Genomic DNA, 22,225 nt, shown 5'->3' on the forward strand with positions numbered 1-22,225 from the left:
ACATGGATCTCATTCAGTAAGTTATGGCGCCCGTTAGAGTCGCCTTGTGATTTAGATGTTGCTAAATGATCATGTAGTGTTCCTCAGTTAAAAAAACCCTAAATAACTAACCTACTAACTAACTAACTAAAAAAATTGTAAAAGGCTCATTTTAATCCTGGAGTGGCATGTGGACCTTTAGCAGTGTTACTGGTGTGATGGGTGTCTTTTAGCACAGAGTACAGGTTGTAACCGAGCAGATTTCAGTGGCTGAACATGAGCACAGGCTCCACAGGAGAAGAGAGGTGACACTTGAGTTGGGGAGCGAGAGCAGGATCCACCCACACGAATAACACAGTCCTTCTAGCTGTGTGTCTGGGGTAAAATAATATTATTTTACTTTTGTACATGCAGTACTGGTGTGCATTTTGAGCTACAAGCACATTTGTGGACAAATGCAGCGGTCTGATTGGTCAGATTTGCTTATTTGCATTCGACAAAACAAAACAAAAAAGCATCAACCTTAGTCAGAAAAAATAAATGCTGCAAATTCATCCGAACGTCTGCGGTTCAACTGAATTTTTAACACTAAACATATTCACACAGATCCTGTGTGTGAAAGGCCTTTAAAGCTAGTGATCAGAGACCATAAACACATGAAAAACGTGATGATCGAGGGCACACTTTAAAGGGTTTTTTTCCTATAGACTTCTAAACAATCGGACTTATTCCTGCAACCAGAGTCGCTGCCTCCTGCTGGCCATGAGAAAGAATGCAGGTTTAAAGCATTTTTGCACTGATTGAACTTTGCAGACGCTGAAGCTTTGTTGTCCAGTGTCGACGCTCATCATTTTTACTTTCATGATGAGAACTGACACAGCCTCATAAAAAACCAGCTCATTCTCTTTAATGTGTTAAAATTGGAAGCTCATTGTGTGGCAGGTTGGGAGTAACAAAAACAAGGTATACCCGCAGAGAGGATGAGTATAAGCTCTATAAACATAAACTGTATTATTAAGACGTTGTGTCCCTTCACCGGAGGAAACCGGGTGATTAATCGCAGTGCACGAGTGATCTGTCACATCTTAATCAGTATGTGTTTGCCTGCTGACGTCAGGATATTTCACTGTTGTGTGAACACAGACCAACACTGACAGGGAAGCATTCAAGAAGAGGAACATTTTGTGACCGATTTAACAATAAATTCATGGTTGTTCTTACAGCACAGCTATTTCAAGGTTCAATGTTCTGTAACTACAAAGGACAAACAACAACAGAGTGCAAGGTTTAGGACCTGAATGATTTGCAGGACGAGCTTCAGTTTGCACGTTTCTTTTAGAAATGTGCATTTGAGCCTCGGTTTGATTCTCCATTTACAGTAGTGACATAACTAAGTGTGCAGTTTTTATACAGTGGCTTGAAGCACAAAGGAACTACCTTCTGACAATAGTGCAGGTTCGCCCTTTGTCTGTATGTGGAATTGTTATATTGATGTCTTTGACCCTGAAACAACCGAGCTGTTTCAATAAAAGGACTGAACTGAACTTTTAAAGTATTTTGTACAAAAGCACTGAAAATCAAGCCTGCTGCAGCAGGACGTCTTTCTACTATATTTATATTAATTAATTCAGGAAATTACAATGTAGTGATTATAGGTGCAAAATCACAATAAAATCAAACCCAACCGTGATAGAAAGAACAAAAATTAATGGGCTGTAAATGACGTCACACAACTTTACAATACTCTCACCACACAGTGGCCCACTGTTCGTTGCAACGAAAGGTTGTAGGACTAGTTATAGGGTGACAAATCTATGGGACTAGACACTTTTAAGACTGAAAATCCTTTTTTTAAATTAAAAAAAAAACATTTTATTACACTGATCTTCAATTTTTTTTTTCAGTCCTTTATGCTGTTTTTGCCACACACACCTACTGGAGAGGAAATGTTTACAGGAAGTTTCCTTCATTATGATTCAGCTGTTGTTTTGTTGTCTGCTTAGCTTCCTTAATCTTCCTCCTCAGCTCTTCATTTGCTCTGCTCTGTCACTCACAATATGAAGGCTCAATTATAACCTAACTGCAGTCAACAATTAGTTTATTGACAGGTTAAATTCAGATGAAATTAGTTTGGACATTTTGGGCTTCACAGCATCCTCAGTTTCCATCTCTCCTGTCTGTCTTTCTGTTACCAATAAGGGCTCTATGAACCCTTCCAGTATGGCTTCCATACACACTGCAGTGCTCAGACTTTAGCAAAATAACTAAAAGCTTCTCATTCCTGCTGACTCTGGCCACATCAGCATCCCCATCCTCCTGGACCTTTGGAGCCTTTATCAACCTTTCTCTCACCATCCTTCTGTCACATCTATCCAACTGTCTTGGCTTCACTGGTACTGTATTCTCCTAGTTTCAGTCCCGTCTCTCTTGTCACCAGTGGGAGGCTCCTGATCCACTCCTGCCCCAGGAAATCATGGTGTGCCACAAGGTTCTGTGTTTGGACCCCTTCTCTTCACATCTATTCTTCTTTTACTCCCTGTTGGTCAGATGGGAGAACATGTAGATGTGTAAAATCTCCCCTCTTACTCATCACAACAAAAGCAAAGGAGGCACCATCCTGTGACGCTATGTAGCAACTGTGTTTTAGGAGTTGCCAACACCAATAAAACAACAGGCCCGGGACTCTGGGACCACTGAGAAATGTGTCATGACCTCTGGGATGCAAAGTTTACATTTTTAGTCTGATGAAGTCCGTCTGCGTGATGTGGGACTTATGTGGAGAGATTATTGTACAGTTAAGTAACATCTTTGCTCCAGATCCATGAAACCCCCACTTTGTCACCACAACAACTCTTGAGCCTGACACAAGCCTTTGTCCTGTTTATGCCGCTTATATCTGTGACAGTGGGGGGAATGTTATCACTAAATTTAAGCCTGCCTCGCTGCGCAGATATTCACCTCGTCCAGTGAACCCAGATGGGGCCCCGAGGACGAGGGAGAGAGGACCAACAAAAACACAACGTCTACAACCCTGATGCTCTGATAAACTCTGAGGCTGCTATTTTAGGTCAGTGTCAACATGGAAAAGTATTGAGCATCATCCAAACATGAGTCATCCTCCTCAGTCCACAGTTTACTTCTTATTTGGATGCATTTCATCATTTCGCAGCATTAAGTGTGTGGCTGCAAAACACGTCAACGAGCTGAAGAAGAATTAAATTTTATAGCTCTGTAATTAAGTAGGACAAAAAGCAAATGAGATAAACAGAATAAACCGAGAGACTCATTATGAAATATGTTTACAGCTTCAGGATATATATATCGCCACTGATTTACATAACTATTGATCAAAGGAAGCCACGCCATTGGATCTGAAATTCACCCTGATGTGCCAACCTCACAGCAGGACTAGAGGAAACATACAGGAGGCAACAGTTAGTAGGATTCATCCTTTGGGAATCCCGAGTGTTTCTCAACATTAAACGTAGCTGTCAGTCTGAGGGCCGAACCACAGATCCGCTGCTCCCAATAATATAATGTATTTCCAGAAGTTTTCAAAACCAGAACAAACAAATCACAGCTTTCATTCATTTTATTTTATTCACAACCCTACTTCCAAAAAAGTTTGGACACTATGTATAACTTAAAAAAGAAATCAGTATTTCAGTATTTTGAAAATTTGGTGACAGAAACGGCTTAAAAACAGTTGGCAAACATCTGGGGACTGAGGAGAGCAGCTGCTGGACCTTTGGAGGAGGAATGTGTCCTGTTCTTGTCTGATTGGCCGTCCGACTGCGGTCTGGAGTGTGGAGCCTTCCTGCTGCTGCGGAGTCGGGGCGGTCTGCCTCCCCCCACCGCAGGGAAAAGGGTAACACCACCTGGGTCTGGGTGCAGTTCCCCCCTCCAGGGGCGGGGGCACCTAGACCCGGTTTGTAGAGTACGCTTGGGGAGTGTGATCGTGTGTACAACGTCTCTTTATGTCTGTCTCCACGTTGGTTGAGTGTGGAGTGAGTGCATATGAGAGCATGAGGGTGGGAATGGATGTTTGTATCTGTGTGTGCCTGTATGTCTGTGTCTATATGTCAGGTTGGGTGTCAGGCGCCACCTCTCTGGGGACATCTCAGGCCCTCCAAGGTTTGGAGGCCTATCTCCCCCCACCACCACTTCCCCTGCCAGTGGCGGACCCCCTCAGACATCGGTGCGTTGGTGGTTCTTTGTGTCCGGGGATGGGCGTCCAGGTACACACCGGCTCACTCCTTCACTCAAAAAAATGAAACGTTGACTTTAATTAAAATTATTTTGTCAACAGGTTCCACGAAATTGAATTATGTTAGTTTAAAGCAAAAATCTTTAGTTCATCTAATTTAAAAAAAACTACTTAAGATTAACAAGACATATTTAAGACTAACTAAATCAAGTTATGTTGTATGAACATAGATGATATATTTTCAGGTTAGATAGTTTAGATTAGTTACTTCAACACATTTCTTATTTGTGGCAGTAAAATGTTAAATTTAAGTTAGATTAATTCAAATATTATATTTTCAGCCACCTTGTGCTTTATTAATTAGTTTTACATAAATCTATTTTGTCAACAGGTTCCACACAAATGAATTAAGTACATCCAACTTATTTTTTAAAATTTATTTTATTGCCAACACATTCAGTGAGCATTTGTGTAAACCCAGTCCAAAATAAAACACAACAGCTCATTAGGATTAGTAATTAACAGTATGTAGACAGATGCAACATCAAGACTTTAAATTAAATGTCTGTATCTACCAGAAATAGAAGAGAAAAAAAACGCATTGAAGACCACATAACACATTGATAAGATGACACTTGAGTTATGCACATGTGATGCTAGTAAGGTCTGTGAGTGTTTTTTTCTTTTAGTGTCTAAAATGGATAGCAAAGTTGCTATTTGCAATGATTGCTTAGGGTCAGTCCAGTAACACAATGCCAATGAAGTGCTTTCCTTTAACAATGCAAAGTGAAGTGTCCACCTCAACAGCCACAATTTAAAAAAAAAAAAAAAATGTAACAACAACAACAACAACAACAATAATAATAATAATAATAATAATAATCATAATAAATAGTCCACTGATATTAGCAATCAAAGAAAATTACATCACCATCCCAAATAAAACTTTAACAAAACATGCCAACATTATGGTCTAACAATAAAACAGCTTGTCAGCGTTCAGTTTTTTTGCAACAGCACAGCAGTAACCATTTAACACTCGCCACTGTCAACATTTATTTTACCAGTGTTTGGGCAAAAAACTTCAGATGTAAACATTTTAACATGGAAACAATTGTTCGTCTTTAAAAGTCCACAAAATATACATTCATCCTGCATTCCCAACTTGGATGATCTGATATCCTCGTGTTGGTGTTGTTCCCAGACCATCATGAAAATGTTGTTCCAGGTTCAACATTGCAAGTGACCAATCACATTGTTGTGACGTTATTCTATTCCAAGCCATTCGTGCATTTATGAAATTCCAATGTTGCAAGGACAATATCAATTCTGCTTACTGTTTATTAAAGGGTTACGGTTAGGGTCAGTTGATCGGCGGACAGAGGCGGTTTCACGCAGCTTAAGTACAGTTTTTTGTTTTACGCCGGTTTTTCCCGAAGTCGCAAAAGTATGACGTCACAACATTCTGATTGGTCACTTGCAATGTTGATCCTGGAACAACATTTAGTATGATGATCTGGGAACAACACCAACACGAGGATATCAGATCAACCTCCTAACTTACCCTTATTTTTAGTATGTATTGCAATTACCTTTACAATGCACACAATGTAACACAAACTGAATATGAACATATTTCTACCTCATAACAATATGCCTTGAACGCTAATATACACACCACCCTTCAACATTTCTGGTGCAGTATCATCTCTCAATTAAATCCTTTAAATCTCAATACTTTTGATTGTCTCTTAGCTTTCAGTCTTGAGGTTAACTGAGATTCAGTGCATATATCCCACCCATTAAGAGTGCACATGCAGAGGCCAGGTCTTCCAGGTCATGCAGGACACACTAGATGGTTATACCCACATCGGCTGGAGGAGTGCTGGCATCAGCTCTTTCGATGGTAAAGATAGCAAGGGTAATTTGTTCCAGCTCCCTCTGAACAGCTGTAGCTTAGACACAAAAACATAGAAAAATGGCATCCAGTTTTAAAAAAAGAAAGAAAAAGGGCCAAAGCTACCCTTTAATGACGTAAACACAATATTAGGAACATGCACCCCAGTGCGCCACTATTTTAGACTACAGATTCAACGATAAATATAAATAGTTTGGGTATACAAGAAGATTTCCCAAAACATTTAAACAGGTTCCATGCAAATTACAACAACAACAACAACATTACAACATGCAACAACATTAGTTATTCAAAATTTGGTTTAATACAGATAAAAAACTAAACTAAAATTACCAACCAATTATTCTTTGAAGAGGATGCTTGGGTCTTCATTCAGGTAAAAAGGTAGTGCCCTGAGGACACACTCCCTCCCCTTTTCAATGGTTTCCTTCTGTAGAGAGTGGCAGAGATACAGGAAGAGAAAACAGATATACTTTAGGATGACAGAAACTCACATTATACACAAAATGAATGACATATCCACTGCACAGATAGACATGTACACAAGACCAACTAATCATCACATGGACATGAATAGTTAACCTGTTGGGCAGGGTTTCCACCACATTAGATATGTCCATAATGGAGGTAAAGACAAACTAATACATCATCTTTTTTGCATTCAAAACATAACATAAAAACATTCACTTCTGGTTTAACCTAAATCAAGGGATCAGATTTTACATATGTTTAGGTAATTTAAATTTTCCAACGTTTTGAGTACCAAACTTTGTCTTGCTTAATATAAATGTAAGTGCACTGTGCAGCTACCATACACTAGCTGTTTAAATTTGAAAATGATCTTATTAGCCATAATATTTTGCTACCAACAGAATAACGCACCTGTGTGGCTGGGGCCAAAGTTTGTCTAATTTTCTTCCCTGCAACGCCTCCTTTTTTCTTGAAGACTTTTATGAGCTGGTCAGTGTATTGGTCAAGTTGTGTAAAAAGCCTTGGAACATGTGCAGCAGTAGTAATCCTCACATATTCTGCTTCCACCTGAAAATATGTCAACAAACACAACATACTGTACTGTAAATATACATACTATATGTACACATATACAAACTAAAACTAATGTAGTAAGACCTCATTAAAGCTATAATTTTAACACAAACATTTACACAAAATGCTAATGGAGCCATTACAGCTTTTATTGTTATTTATCAAGTTCCAAAAAATATTGATCACAGCTGATCTGAAAAGAATTTCATGCCTCAGGCCCTTGAACTGCAACCTTTACCATGGTTCAGATGTGGAGAAGAAATAACAGGGGCATGGGATGGGTCACAAAAGAAAACTTAACTTATAAAACAGTTTTGTTTTTAAAAGTATAACAGTTCACATACCACATACAAGCTCAGCAATACCACATACACCACATCAGTATAGGAGGGAGCAGGTAAAGGCAGGATCTGAGATTTATAAAGAAAAAAAAAAATTAATTCCTTAATTTCAAGAAGCAAATTATTGTTTGAATTACAACTAAATAAAATACTACTCAGAAGAAAAGCAAGAGATTGACACTGCCATGTGCTAACTTTCTATAGAAGCAATTATCACCAGGTCTGTCGACCTCCATTGTCTGTCCACTCATATGTCTTGAATAATTTTATTAAAAAAATTAAGTGTGTACTTTCACAAACTGTAATTTATAACTACATTGATATGTATAACTCCGCTAGGAAACATGCTGTATTTACAGACCATTTTTACATAATACAGATTACTGATAGAGCAGAACAATGGTGTCACAGTGGCTTTCGCCCTTGACTTTTTGGATTTTAAATGTCACTTTATGCTATCCTTGCTATCCTATTCGATATTTCCGACTCTCGGATTACAGAAAAGGAATCCCAAGAAAGCAAATGGAAAAATAACCCCTTGAAAGAATAACCCCATGAACCCCTGTAGCTAATCCCTTAATAAAACAAAAAACAAAAATGTTTCTTACACAGTCCACAAAATAAGCATGTCCAGGACCCAGTAAAACTAATGTAAAACAAGCGCACGCAAACGATATAACATGTCTTGTAAGACAAACGCAAAATATAACCATGCTGGACATATAGATACTACACAACATAGTCAAAGAAAAAAGTGGTCTTACCTCTCAAAGAAACAGCAGCTTGGCGCCAAAACAGCCTTTTTCAGTTAAATTTGAAGTCTTGCGCATGAGCAGGCACAAGCCGTGAAACCTTCTTGTTCTGCGCGGTTTCATTACAACTGTTTTTGCATTACTGCCACCTTGTGGATATACAAGGTATATCGATCCTAATTGACTTAACTTAAATGTTATGCGATCAAGTAACACATTAGTATTATGTACGTTGAATAATAGACACAATTACGTAGACTTGATTAGAAAAACATATGTTAACTTAACAAAAACATATATTTTAAGTAAAATGAAAATAAATAATTAATATACACTGAACAATCCACCTCATTCATTTTTTTGAGTGTTGGCGGCCGCTTATCGGGGCCTGGAACCTGGGGCTCGCTCGGGCCACTTCGGAGGTGGGGTGCCCCCGGCCTCTCGGCCTGGGGCTCGGTCACTCAGGCGCAGCTGGCTGCCGGCGGAGCTCACGGGCGCGTCACTGCAACTCCCCCTGGCTTCTGCTCCGCGGCTGCTGAGTGAGCCCTCATCTGGGACTCTCCTCAGCTCTTTCCGGGACAGTGGCGCGGCTGCCCCTCTGTTGGTCTTCCTTGGTCTCTTGTGTTCTGGGGGCCTCTGGATGTCTGGAGTTTTGATCTCCTCCACACCTGCTTCACGCCCTGGAGGACGGGGCTGTGGCCCCCCCACACCCTCTAGCAGATCATTACATGAAGGAACCTTTTAAAAAAACAAAAAACAAGCGCGTCCATGCTCACAGGTGTACACACGGGTGATCACACCCACAAACTACACCCTTTTTGGCTCCTACCTCAAAGCACACTGTGTTCTGTTGATCTTATGTGCTGCACAATAATGTTTAACATTTAGTATTTACTGTCATATTCCCATATATCATTGTGATGTTGTTTATTCTATTACTCTTGTTCTCTTCTGCTTGCTTTCTTTTTTCTTTCTCAGCAGGTGATCCAGGTGATTGATATATGCATTTTTTTTTCTCTGCCCGTTCTGTTGGTTTTTGGTTTTTGCCCTTCTCCCCCGTCCCTCTTCTCAGCTGTTTCTCTTTCCCTCTTTCTTTCTCCCCTTCTTTCCCCCAGTCAAGTCTGTCCCGTATTCAGTAAGTGAAAATAAAATAAACAATAAAAGGTGAATCAAATGGACCATTACGGCAAGGCTGGGATGGTCAGTTTGGTAAAGTAAATCCGTTGGGCATCTTTCTTTGCCTTTAGACAACAATTCTGATGCAAAAGAGCCAAACGGGACAGGCCAAAAAAAAAAAAAAAAAAAAAAAAAAGCAATGTTTCAAGTTGCATCTTTAGTGATTCTCCTACTGTTAAGTCATCATGTTTTGTCCAAAGGGGTGTACTTGCAGTTTTTCTTTGAAAAACTGTAAAAAGATCACAAAAAGATATTGCCAGCTTTTTCTGCAAAAAATAAAAATAAAAATAACACATTTACTTAAGTTAAAAAAAAAAAAAGAAAAAAAAAAAAAAAAAGAAATCAGTATTTCAGTATTTTGAAAATTTGGTGACAGAAACGGCTTAAAAACAGTTGGCAAACATCTGGGGACTGAGGAGAGCAGCTGCTGGACCTTTGGAGGAGGAATGTGTCCTGTTCTTGTCTGATAGACGATTGTAGCTTTTTGGTTTTATGATGAGCCGAACGTTGTTGGTTGGTGAAAGGTCTGTTCAGGCCAGTTCAGCACCTGGACCCTTCTGCTATGAAGAGTCCAGGTCATTTATGAATTTGAAATGAGCTTTGCCCCAGAGAAGACAGCGGTGTTTCTGCATCATGTTCACACATGGCTGCTTCTTTGTATGACTCAGCTTTAACCTGCATTTGCAAACATTTCCTGAGCCCATGATGAGCTGATGTCCAGGATTCACGGGCATCCAGGACTGATTTTCTGATCAACTCTCACACTGCTGATGATGAGATATTCAGTCTTTGCAATTTTAACATTATTTAACATCATATTGAAATTGTTCCACAGTTTATAGATGCAGTTCTTTTTGCAGATGGGTGATGCTCTCTAAGATGTTCTTTTTCTATTCCCAGTAGGGTTTCTGACTTGATGCCATTTAAGCTGATTAGGTGCAAAATGTTCCTAAAACTGTTTCTTTTTATTACCGTTTTCCCAAATATCAAAAGGAGCAAATATTCTTCAGGAAACAGTGAAATGTTTACACATTTTATACTTTTTCTTTGTTCTATCTTGAATAAAATCCGGGTTTATGAGATTTGCAAATCATTGTCTTTAATGTACATTTTACATGGGATCAGACTTTTGGGATATGGGACTGGAATTTGTTGGCAGGAGATTTGATCTCTGGTGACTTGTGTAAAACAGCATACTTCATTACCAAGTGTGTCAACTTTATTACACTGATTAACAGAAAAGGCACCAGAGAAGAAGAAGTTGAAGACATTTTGGTAGTTAACACAGCTGTAAAATAATTGAAACCTCAAAGCATCCAAGAAAAATTTCTGATGCACCAAAGAAACTGAAAACGTGCTTTAAAAGGATGGATTACAGTCACCACAGGTAAGGACACGTTTTTAAAGAGGAAATGACATTGAGGGCAGACCTAGATGTCACATTAGTGCTGTCGGACAGTTTGCTCTTGAAAAATAATTGAATCAGGCTGCGCAGATGTTACATTTATTCAGTTAAAATGATGGATTATTGCCTTGGGGCAGCAGAAATTTCTCTGAAGTTCTGAAAGTACATCATTAGCGTGTGTTAGTGTTTTTATAATTACACTGTTTTAATGGGACAGAAACTTTAGTACTCGTGGTTAAAACATCACACTGTATATTATCATCTTAATTTTAATCTTGAGAGCACCCGTGTGCGCACACCCTGCAGAACTGGCTGGAGGTAATACAGAAATACAGAAGCACAGCGTGGTTGTTTTTTCCTCGCCAGTTATCCTGCTCAGGTTTTCAGTGCTCTCAAATTTAGATGAACATGTGGTTACCAGTATTTATAGATTTTCTAATCTTTCCCTATTTCACATTAGAACAGCCACAGACTGCTTTCGCTTCTAGCTTCTGTACGGTGGCCCCAAGAGGTCAAATGCACTGCAACTCAAGAAAACACCAGCAATTAGAAGAATGCTCCACAATGAGCGGAGCCAGTTGAGGTGGCTTGAGGATCTGAATACGACGTCTCCTGAGCACCTCCTAAGTGAGTTGTTCTAGACACGTCCTGGGAGCAGGGCTCGGGGTAGACCCTGGACAGGGAGAAAAAGATGCAAGGTAATGTGTATTTTGACTGCATTATTTACAATCAGCCATTCCTAAAGTAAAGAGAGCTGTTACCACTTGTTGGCTAGAAACTAGGAATTTCTACCCAGTCATAGTCAAAGGTTTCAGTCCAATGTGTGACCCAGCTGCTACTGGGGCACAAACTTTAAAATCAACAGTAAATTTATGTCAGACTAATGAGTAATATCACAGACTAACCACCTGCTATTACACGTTTTAATTCACTTTTTATATAAATAAAATCATTTATAGAAATATGTAACTGTACATACCTTTAAGCTGTATTTCTGTTCTGAAGCCCACCTGCAGTACCGTCACTGCCCACCAGGTGGCCCACACTTTACAAATCACTACTGTCGATAACAGTTTGCCATTTGCTGGTTACTGTTAACTCGTCACTTCTGTCACCTTATAAAAACACATCTGTCATGTTTTGAGCTTTTGCAGCATTTTTCTACTTTCTGGTCTTTCATTAAGTGTGTTGACCTCTCTGGGTCACTGTAGAGAAGCACTCGATTTATTGCATAAACCATTTTTGCTTCTCTGTAGTTTGTATCTGAAAAATAATAAATAACTTGAAGGACATTTTTAAACTTTAGTTTAAATGCCTCTCTGCTGTGCTGAGACGGTTCTGCTTACACTGAAGGAAAGAAAAGCAAAACACAAACATGTGGATCCATGCTGGGTTGCACTTATTCGTGCTTCCACCCAAAACCTAGAATTACTAAAATAACACCCCCACATTAAGCTTGTTACCAAAGGTTTCTCAGAGACCGCGGCAGCACTGCAGCTTCACTTCATACTAACTGAAACTCCAAAACCCAGGTGGTTTATCAGCGGTCCACAACCGACCGGTTTAATGTCCAACAGTATTTTCACGGACCGGCCTTTAATGTGTCCCGGATGAATACAACAAAATAAAATGACACGACCAAGACAAAAACTGTGGTATTTTGTAAATATAATAACAATCGCGAATTCAGTTTAATTGTGTAACTTTATTAGCAGCGTCCTCCTCCCCTTAATGCTCTCTGGTCGCTATGGTAACAGGTAAATATTTCTTTCAACATAAGACACACAACTACAGCACGGTAAAGGCCCAGTGAAACCGAGTTAATGACAAAAACCCAGAAAACCATAAATTTCACACCCGAGCTTCAACTCTCACAGACCGGTCCATGGCCCGGGGCACCGCGGGACGATCTTAGACGATCTTTTCTCCCGTACGAGCATCCCAAAATGAAAACAAGTCACACAATGAAATTAAGACCAGGCAGTGATCCAAAAGCTTTTCAAAAATATATATTTTTTTTTTACAATCTTGGCCCAGGAGAACATTTCAAAAATGTATTTCTTTACGGTAAACACAGTGAAAACTTTGGAGTGGTGTTTTCACGCAGCTCTTTCACTGCTCTGGCTCGTTTTAGATCGATGTGGGCAGCATGTGGCGTATTAACTACAATGAGTCTGACACCTCCGCTCTGAATGCAAAAAGTTGTCTTCTGATAAAAGCCAATATTCCTCCTCAAAAAAGGCTTTCAACGATGCTTCAAGTGTTGAATGTGCCATTTGGAGGACGCTCGCCAGACAATAACATATTGGCTTTGGAAAAATCTGTCTTCACTCAAATATGAGATGAAATACGCTCCGAACTCCAGCTCCTCCAATTCTGCTAGAATTAAGCTTTTATTTCTGGGTGCTATTTACCAGCAAAACCCCTCCTGACATGCATTCCTGCCATTTTCATCAATTGTGTCAAATTTAGGGTAAAGTCTTTTGTTTAAGGCAAGCATCAGTCCATTCCATGGTTTCATCATCGTTTCCAGGGAGAGATATTGAAACCGTTGCTGCTTGGACACGTCGTCCTGTTCTAAAAAAAGAAAAAGAAACATGACTGCTTGGCTTCAAAGCAAAGCCCCAGAGTGGGCACAGGAGTAGATTTGTTTCTGGAATACTTTTGCAAATAAAATTTGTGTTAACTTGCAAACTTTTGTGCTATTCTACAATGTACAGCAGCAGTTAATGTGCTGTTCCAGTCCAGATTTGATGACGTGTCACATTCAGAGAAAGCCTTCTAGGAAGAGAGCAGAGATAACACAACACTTGAGCTCTGTGATATGGAGCAAAAATCTTGCACTCATCTTAAGACACTGATTGACCTAAAATGTGATGATGTTCATTTTCATTCAGAAAACCGTTTCCACTTAGTTCATTTTCTTTAGAATAAGCTGGTATTTTCCCTCAGACACAGGACATAATGACAGACATGAAGCCAGAGTGAAAGAAAGAACATGCACAGTAGAACAGATGAATAAATTAGAGAAGCTGGATGGAGAGAGAGCCTGACGGCACACGTTTCTATTAATATGACAAACTCAAGACAAATGAAAATTAAAAAGACCTCAGCAAGCTTGCATCTGCAGAAGTGCCCGCGCTGTCATTTTTGTCACATCCTTGCTTCACCATGAGAGCTCACCACGGCTACATCACAGGTATGATGGAAAAGAACTCACACAGTGAAGCACAGTGACATTAGGTGGAGGATTTGATTTGATATACCTTTATTAGTCCCACAACAACAATCAATCAACAGATCCATGCAGGAGCTTCAAAGGAAAGGACCCCCAACTGTGCAACCAAACATCAGTCTAAGGCCTCAGCACAGCAACCCTGATGTTTCACTGACACAAACTCAGACCTCGGGCACTTGACTGAATATCTTGAACATGAACTCATCCTTTGATCTGTCACATGAAACGCTGAACTCCCGACACAACAAAAAAGGAAGAGAACACAACCCTTTGGCTTTACTCATAACCAAACCTTATGAGTTGTGACTCAATTGTTCACAGAGAAAAATCAGTCGGCAAATCAGATGTAGACGTGCTCCTATTCATTTAACCGTAATGTGTTATGGGACAATAAAAGCCTGAGCATGCTTCTCTTGTTGAAAAGTAAAATACGTTCAGCTTGATTTGCCTGTGTCAGCTTGTTTGTGTGTCACTTACCGTTCTCCTGTTTTCAGGACGTCTTCATTCAATAATGAATAAAACAGAGATCAAGAAATTTATTTCATTAAATGAAAGATAGAAGTTTGGACACACCTCATTTAATGGGTTTTCTATGTTTTTAAAGCCTGTTTACATTGTAGATTCTCACTGAAGGCATCAAAACTATGAATGAACACATGTGAATTATGTAAACAAAAAAAAGTGTGAAATGTCTCAAAACACGTTTTATTTTTTAGATTTTTTCAAACAGCCACCCTTTGCTTTGATTACTGCTTTCACACTCTTGGCATTCCCTCAATGAGCTTCATGAGGTCGTCACCTGAAAGGGTTTTGCAGCAGTCTTGGAGGAGTTCACAGAGGTGCTGAGCACTTGTTGCACTTTTGCCTCACACAGCCTGGAGGTGTGTTTGGGGTCATTGTCCTGTTGAAAAATAAATGATGGTCCAACTAAACACGAACCTGATGGGATGGCATGTCGCTGCAGGATGCTGTGGTAGCCATGCTGGTTCAGTGTGCCTTCAACTTTGAATAAATCCCCAACAGTGTCACCAGCAAAGCACCACCACACCTCCTCCTCCATGCTCCACAGTGGGAAACATGCATGTAGAGACCATCTGTTCACCTTTTCTGAGTCACACAAAGACACGGCGAGTGGAACCAAAGATCTCAAATTTTGGCAGTCAACTTCGTCGCAGTGCTTGATGGTTTTTGCAGCTGCACTTGTGGACACGTTCAACATTTTAGCAACGTTTTACTCCATCATTACTTTAAGAACTGACCCTCAGTTCTTATAGTTTCGTTTCTCTTTACTTCGCAGATTGGCTCTTGCAATAATATGAATTCTAACAGTTCTCAAGTAGGGCTGTCAGCTGTGCACCAACCTGACTGCTGCACAACACAACTGATGGTCCCAACCCCATTAAGAAGGCAAGAAGCTCCACAAATGAAGCCTGACAGGCACAGCTGTGACGTGAAACCATTCCAGGTGAATACGTCATGAAGCTCATTGAGAGAAGGCCGAGGGTTTGCAGCGCTGTCAACAAAGCAAAGTGTGGCTACTCTGGAGAATATAAACTATGAGACACATTTAGAGTTATTTATTGATTGTTTCTTTGCTCCATTTATCTTGCTCTGATGTTTTCAGTTTGTAGCTACAGTGTAGAAAGTAGTAAAAATAAAGAAAAAACATTAAATGAGAAGGTGCGTCCAAACTGGATTTGAAAACCTTTAAATGCAGCCAACATGCATTCAGTGATAAATTGTAATGCAGCTGACTGGAGGGAGTGCTATGCACCAACCTCTGATATTTGGAGGACAGCAGATAATGGAAATGCACCTTAAAAACAAAAACAAGACACAAGTACTACAAATCAGAGCTCTAAATATGTCTAAAAACCATTCATGCAGCGAATGGTTGCCTCCTGCTGTTCTTGTGAATGTTCACCTTGAACTATGTCTCTGCTTGTTTTTAATGTCAGAAAGACATTTAAATAAAAAAAACAATGCAAGAGCCAATTTGTCAGGAGCCAGTGCATCATCAGCTTTGGACAAGGTGATTATCAGTCCTCTGCCAGCAGTGTGTACATCATCACTTAGCTTAAAATGACTACATCAGTCATCAGCCATTGCAGCTACAAACCACTTTATTAGGCTATAATGAGATTAGACTGGGTGATGCTTTCACCTGACACACACCTGACACACACATCACAGTGGATAAGAATGTAGTTTTCTACAACAGGAATGTCCTGCAATCTGCACATTAGCTTCACTTGTATCAGTCATGCAAACTTGCTTCAGAAATGTAATGTAACAAAATCCCTCCTGACTTCTGAATGCAGCTCATTAATACAAAAAAGATGATCAAGATGACCAAAGAATCGATCGGTCATTAAAGCATTTTACTGAAAGCATAAACAGAAGCAGGACTGTTCATCAAATTCAACTCCTACACTCCACCCCAAACTGTGAAATAGGTAAAAACAATGTTGGTGCAGTAGCACTGAAAACTGATACACAGGATGATACAGAAAACTTCACTTTCAGTGCAATCCTTTAACCAGCAGTCTTTGGTCTTACAAAAGGTTTCACACAACCAGCAGCTCTGCAGACACGGTGACTTCTTCGATTGAGATCAAAGATCGATGCTGTTATTGAGGTGGTTCATTGACAGTCTGGCCAGGAGGCAGATTTAACAGCTGTGTTTTAATCAAACTATAATAACTCATTAAGAGTCTGCACTTCTCACTCTGCAGCTGGAATATTACTCAGGGTGAGACGGAGGGGAGAGAACCAAGGAGCAGGAAGGACGGCTCGGTCTTTATCATCTATCAATAGCGAGCAGCTTTCCGCGGCGTGAAAGCGACTCTACGACGTGGGTAATTTTTACTGTAGATTGCTGGAGCCGCTGAACGACAAGGAGACAAAGCTCACGCCGAAAGGAAGCAAGAGGAAGTAAATTAACAGTTTATGACCTTTGTGATGCTTGTAGCCCTTTTATAGGAGCGTTCATGGTGCTGCTTCTAGTGGAGGCTAATGTGGAAAAAATGACTGTCTGCCACTAGTGCTACGAATCAGTGATCTGACCTTCAGGCCAAAGTCACTGGGATTTGAACTCATCTGAGTTTTTCAGTAGACACAACTATAGTACAGCTACCACAGGGCGAGAAGCAGGATGCACCCTGGACAGGTTTCCAATCTGACACAGAGAGACAGACAGCTACACCTCTGGGAAATTTATAATCGCCAGTTAACTCAACTCCACTAACCGAGTGTCTTTGAACTGTGGCAGGAAGCTGGAGTATCCATTTTATTATACTTGACATACCTGACAGGTGTGAAATATAAAAGGCAGATCAGGGGTCAGAGGTCAAATGTGGAATGATATTTGGATACAAAGCATAATGTGATATTTAGAATCCTCTTGTAGCAGTATCATTTCCTAACTGTCAGCGATACAACCAAAGGAATTTTAAGTTTTAAAGATCAAACACATTTTAAGAAAATTTGATCTTATTTGACCTTGAAAAAGAGGTCAGAGGTCCAAGGTCATGTGATATTTTGAATCTCCATATATCATTCCCTGTGTGCCTCTGTAATGCCAATGCAGACAATGACAGTAAGAAATATAGTTTTAAATAGCTTCATAGGATTATTATCATTTTGACCAGATCAGATTCAGATCAATCTACTGAGAGGTCAGAGGTCAAATGGGACATATTTTAATTAGTTATACAATACTTTCCAAATGTTGCTAACATACACCACACTTATAAGAATCATAGTTTTTGTCTGTTTTCAACCAACAAATTGTGAAGTTGACCTTTACAAACTTGGTAGTTTAACACGTTAACCGTTAACACGTCCTCCTGCTACACCACCACAAAGTCTCATCAGAATTTGCTGAAAACTTTTCGAGCTATCGTGTTTACAGAGCGAACGACATGCACGCATGCACACAAAAAAACGTAACTTCCTTGGAAGAAGTAATCAATTCGATTCCTTGCAGGTCTAATCAGTTGTTTGTTTTCAGCAAAGCTTCAGCATCCTCAGATGTTCATTATGTGTTTTTCTCATTGTCACAGCTGTTAAAGTTTATTAACTAAAATCAGTATTTTTGGAAGAAATGTTGCCATCACACACAACAAGGCCCAGGAGAACAACAAAGGCAGGAACACAGACAGCATACTAATTTTACTTCTTCTTCTACTCTTTTTGCAAACAGTCAGTGTATTTTCTGCCAGCTTTATCTGAAAGGATAAGATGAATGCCTGTAGGAAAAAAAGCCCTAAGCTAATTTGTTGTAGTAAGGTGATCAAATTAAAAAGCTGGGATGAAATTAAATTTGAGTCTGTAAAGGTTGAAATGATGACTCTAGAACAGCTTAAAGTGTTTTCCATGTTACAGCTTTTGTCCTTTTCTTTTGGTAGTTTTGGTCGACATTGAACTGCTGCGCTCCGCATCACAGTCTGCCTTTTTGCAACTTCTTGTCCCTGGATTTGTCTCATCTAAATGCAAACATCCTGAGGTAACTGCTTACTGCCCAAGAACATGCATAACAAACAAACAGAGACTCTTAAATCCTCAGGCAAGGACGGCTGTCCCAAAAGTCTAGACCGGAGATCAAAACACGACAGTGCTTTTCATCCTACTTGAAATGTGTGTTTTAAGTGGCACCACCTTAAGTCATTAAATGTATTTCTGACTTTTGTTTTCAAAATTGACACGGTGCTGCATCATTCTGTTTTTGCCTGTTATTATGTAACCAGCTTTATTCTGACTGACAGCGTTCTTATTTTATAAACAGGGTTTGTATTAGCAGAAATACGCCTGTCTTGTTATGTTCTGCACATGAGCTTGTCTAATCCCGGGGGAGGCAATTGGCTTCCTGCGAGACTGAGGTGCCTCTTGTGAAATTATTAATTAGTCTCTTGGATGTTTTTTGATATTTCCATTTCAAAAGATACCCTGCAGTGGATTCCTGCCACATAAGCTGTAATATCACCTGGGCAGGAAGCTGGGCAGCTGTGAGATCCAAATATCACCATCACGAGTGAGCCGGATGTTTCTTATTATGTTCCAAGATGCCTGGCAGCTCACTATTTCACTTATTTTGTCCAGTATATTCACTATCTGCCCTCTGCACATGTCCAAAACATCTAAACCTCACCTCTCTAACTTTGTCTGCCTGCTCTCTTCTTCACCTCTCCTGTGCCCAGGTATTTAAACTTTCTCTCTTATTCAAACTCATGTATTGGAGGTGTGCTTTCTTTTCATACCTCCACCTCTAATGCGTCTCTACCACCTGCTCCCTACTCTCACTACAGGTCACAATGTCATCGTCTGCAGACACTCCTGCCGGTCAGCCTGTCCATCACTGCTGCAAACAAAGAATGAGCTCAGAGCTGATCTCTGATGTGAGCCAACCTCCATCTGTCACTCCTACTGTACACCTCACCACTGTCTTCCTGTCCTCATCCATGTCCACCACACTCACATACTTCTCTGCCACTCGTGTCTACCTCAGTTCTTCTCCCTGTTATGTCCTTTTTTCACAAAGACAGAGTGAAGTGCTGTCTGACCTTCTCAATACTTGTTTTCTTCCAGGACTCTTTTCTGGATCTTCGCGGTGTGGCTGATCAGCTTTGTGCAGTTACCACAGCTCTCTTATTCCTGAAACTCAGTATCAACACACTTCTTCTCCATTCCTCAGAAATCCTGTCATTCTTCAATATTGCGTTAAACAACCACTCTCCTAGACATCCTCACACCTGTGGAAGTACAGAGATTCAGCTGGACCAGCTACCGTTCTTCATCCTCTTCAAAGCTTCCCTCGCTTCCTTTTTACTAATTCACTTTCCTCCATCTGTCCTCTTCTCTCATTTTCCTCATTCATGAAGTCCTAAAAGTACTCCTTCCATCTTTTCATCTCACTCATCGCTCTCCTTTCCAGCTCAATGTCTGTCAATGTCTCTGTCAAGCCAAAAATCCCTTTCTTGTTTCTTAGTTCCTAACAATCTGTAAACATCACAGTACTTCAGCTTTCAGATTTCTGCTATAAATATATCCACAAAAACATCAAGTTGGAAAAAATGTTCAATCCGTAGACAGCACTGCTTTGATCTTTCTGCACTTTGTTAAAAATATAGACATATAAAGCACTTTCTACTATGTGCTATATATATAGATATAGGCTCCAACCCTGAGATATGTATGAGTTAATATATACAGTATGCAGAAAGTGTAATTCTCTCTTGGTTTGTGTGGGTGTGTGTTTAAAAAAGAACGAGCTCTGCCTCGCAGGAAAACCCCTTCTGGCAGATGGCAGCGTGTCTGAGAGGACAGACTCCCCAATGATTTCCAAGCTCGTTAAAAGAAAAAAAGGACAGTACTGTGGAAATATCTTTTGTTCCGATCTTTGTTAAAGTTATCAAAAACTGCTTCGAGAAAACTGAAATTTCTCATTTGGGTTCATCACTCCCTGCCATTGACTGTCAGTCCAGTTCTGTGTAATTTGGTATACCTCAGTCTTTTCTCCCTGATCCTCCCTGATCCTGTCTTCCTGACAGCCACTCGGCTGAAGGATGAACTGAAGGCTCTGATGCATCTCTCAGGCTCCGTATCAGGTCTTTGCTGGATTTTCTTTTCGTATTTGTTAAGCACGTGACTTTCACATGCTGTTCATCTGCTGTAGATAGTTTTTATGCCTGCCGTTTCTTTGTTTGCCCTCCACTTCCTCAGATTTTTAAGGGAACGCTGCACAGCATGCAGAGATGTGCCACATTTTCAGCTAACAGCTCTTTTGGAATCGCCTTGTTGATGCTAAAATCTTATTTCATGTCTGTGAAACGGTTACCTTTAACATTTTTATTAGATTCAACTAAAGAAAGCCTCGCGAGTGATGGATGTCTGTGGAGGGACGTCAAAGTGCTGAAAATTGGCACATTGTTCGTTGTGATCTGTCAGGTGGACTTTAGTGACAAAAGAAACAAAAGAAAATGTGCTGGTGACAAATTCAATGAAAAACTGTGAACCGGCAGAACAGCCGACAAGTTTCCAGACTTTTTTTCCAGACTGTTGTTTTTTTTTGGGTTTTTATCATATAGTTTATTCCAATAAAGAAAAAAAGGGAAATCGATCACCAACTTCCTTATTTAGTGAAAACTGAAAGGGCACTGAGCTACATTCAAGATGTATATTACAGGCTGTGGTTGGAGCTAGTTTGCATGTTTCAAATTCATGAGCCGATAGAAAGAAAATTTGTGATGCTGATGAACCTGTTGCCCTGAGGCCTGTCAGGTGTGCAGAGGTAGACGTTCCAGCTGTATCAACCCTCCTGTCTGTAATAATCAGGATCTAAGGGTCGTCCCTGGGGTGCACTTTTATAACCCTGCAGTGCATCTCACCCTCAGCTGCTCTACACTTTTCTGTCTTAGCACTCTTTTCCCCCAGAGTCACGTCACCTGACACCACAGTTTAGTCAAACCAACTGTGGGTGGATGCAGGGAATTTGAAAGAGGAAAGACTGTAACACACATGCGCAAGACATATAAGTGCAGGACAAGACGTCATTTGATTAACATCCTCAGAGACTTAGCAGCTACTAGTGTCTTTAACAACCAAGCGCATTTTAAGAAACTATATATTAAAGTCGTAACCAGGACTCTTATCTAATCTTGAGTCTGATAGTTTTTCAGTTCTTTAAAGGGCTATTACCATGGTGACTGATCATATTAATGATGAAAGAGAGCATGACCAATCCTTAATTAACTAATTAAATAACTCATTTATAATGTTAATGTTTTTAAATATGCCAGAATTACTTTGTATTTTCTGTATACATGTCAGAAAATATAATTTGTAGCAGAAAGAGTATGGAGAAATCTCCCCGGTTTATCTGCTTTTAGCCTTTATGAATAGTGGTGGCAACACAGAAGTGCTGAAAAATGTTTGAACGCAGTGCGGCTGCTGGTTGATCGTAGACGGGCTGATAGGTTTGTTTAAGGGTGTAAAATAAGCAAAAGGAAAAAAGTGAATGAACAAGAAAAGTTGCAAATGATTTTATGCTGCAAAAAGCGTATAAAGGGAAGTCAGACTGATACAACATCAAAGCTGACAAATTAAGCGGTTCAGGAACGTGGTGATAACTGGGCACCAGGAAAGACTTGACTGTTGGGATGTGTGTC

The 22,225-nt window shown here is 40.0% G+C and overlaps 1 long non-coding RNA gene across 1 annotated transcript; it reads right to left on the bottom strand.

Annotated features, from left to right (window-relative positions):
* Positions 1 to 5,849: 5,849 nt before the first annotated feature.
* LOC146621854 (uncharacterized) lies at positions 5,850 to 8,446 on the bottom strand. The gene is made up of 5 exons (XR_014906602.1): positions 8,254 to 8,446; positions 7,493 to 7,558; positions 6,987 to 7,142; positions 6,442 to 6,534; positions 5,850 to 6,141 (listed from the first exon to the last, which is right to left on the bottom strand). It is a non-coding gene; the product is annotated as an uncharacterized LOC146621854 (long non-coding RNA).
* Positions 8,447 to 22,225: the final 13,779 nt, after the last annotated feature.

Source organism: Diplotaxodon limnothrissa, linkage group LG12 (assembly GCF_057381915.1).
Source record: "Diplotaxodon limnothrissa isolate DT_005_m linkage group LG12, D_limnothrissa_male_GT1.1, whole genome shotgun sequence".
Taxonomy (NCBI): Eukaryota; Metazoa; Chordata; class Actinopteri; order Cichliformes; family Cichlidae; genus Diplotaxodon; species Diplotaxodon limnothrissa.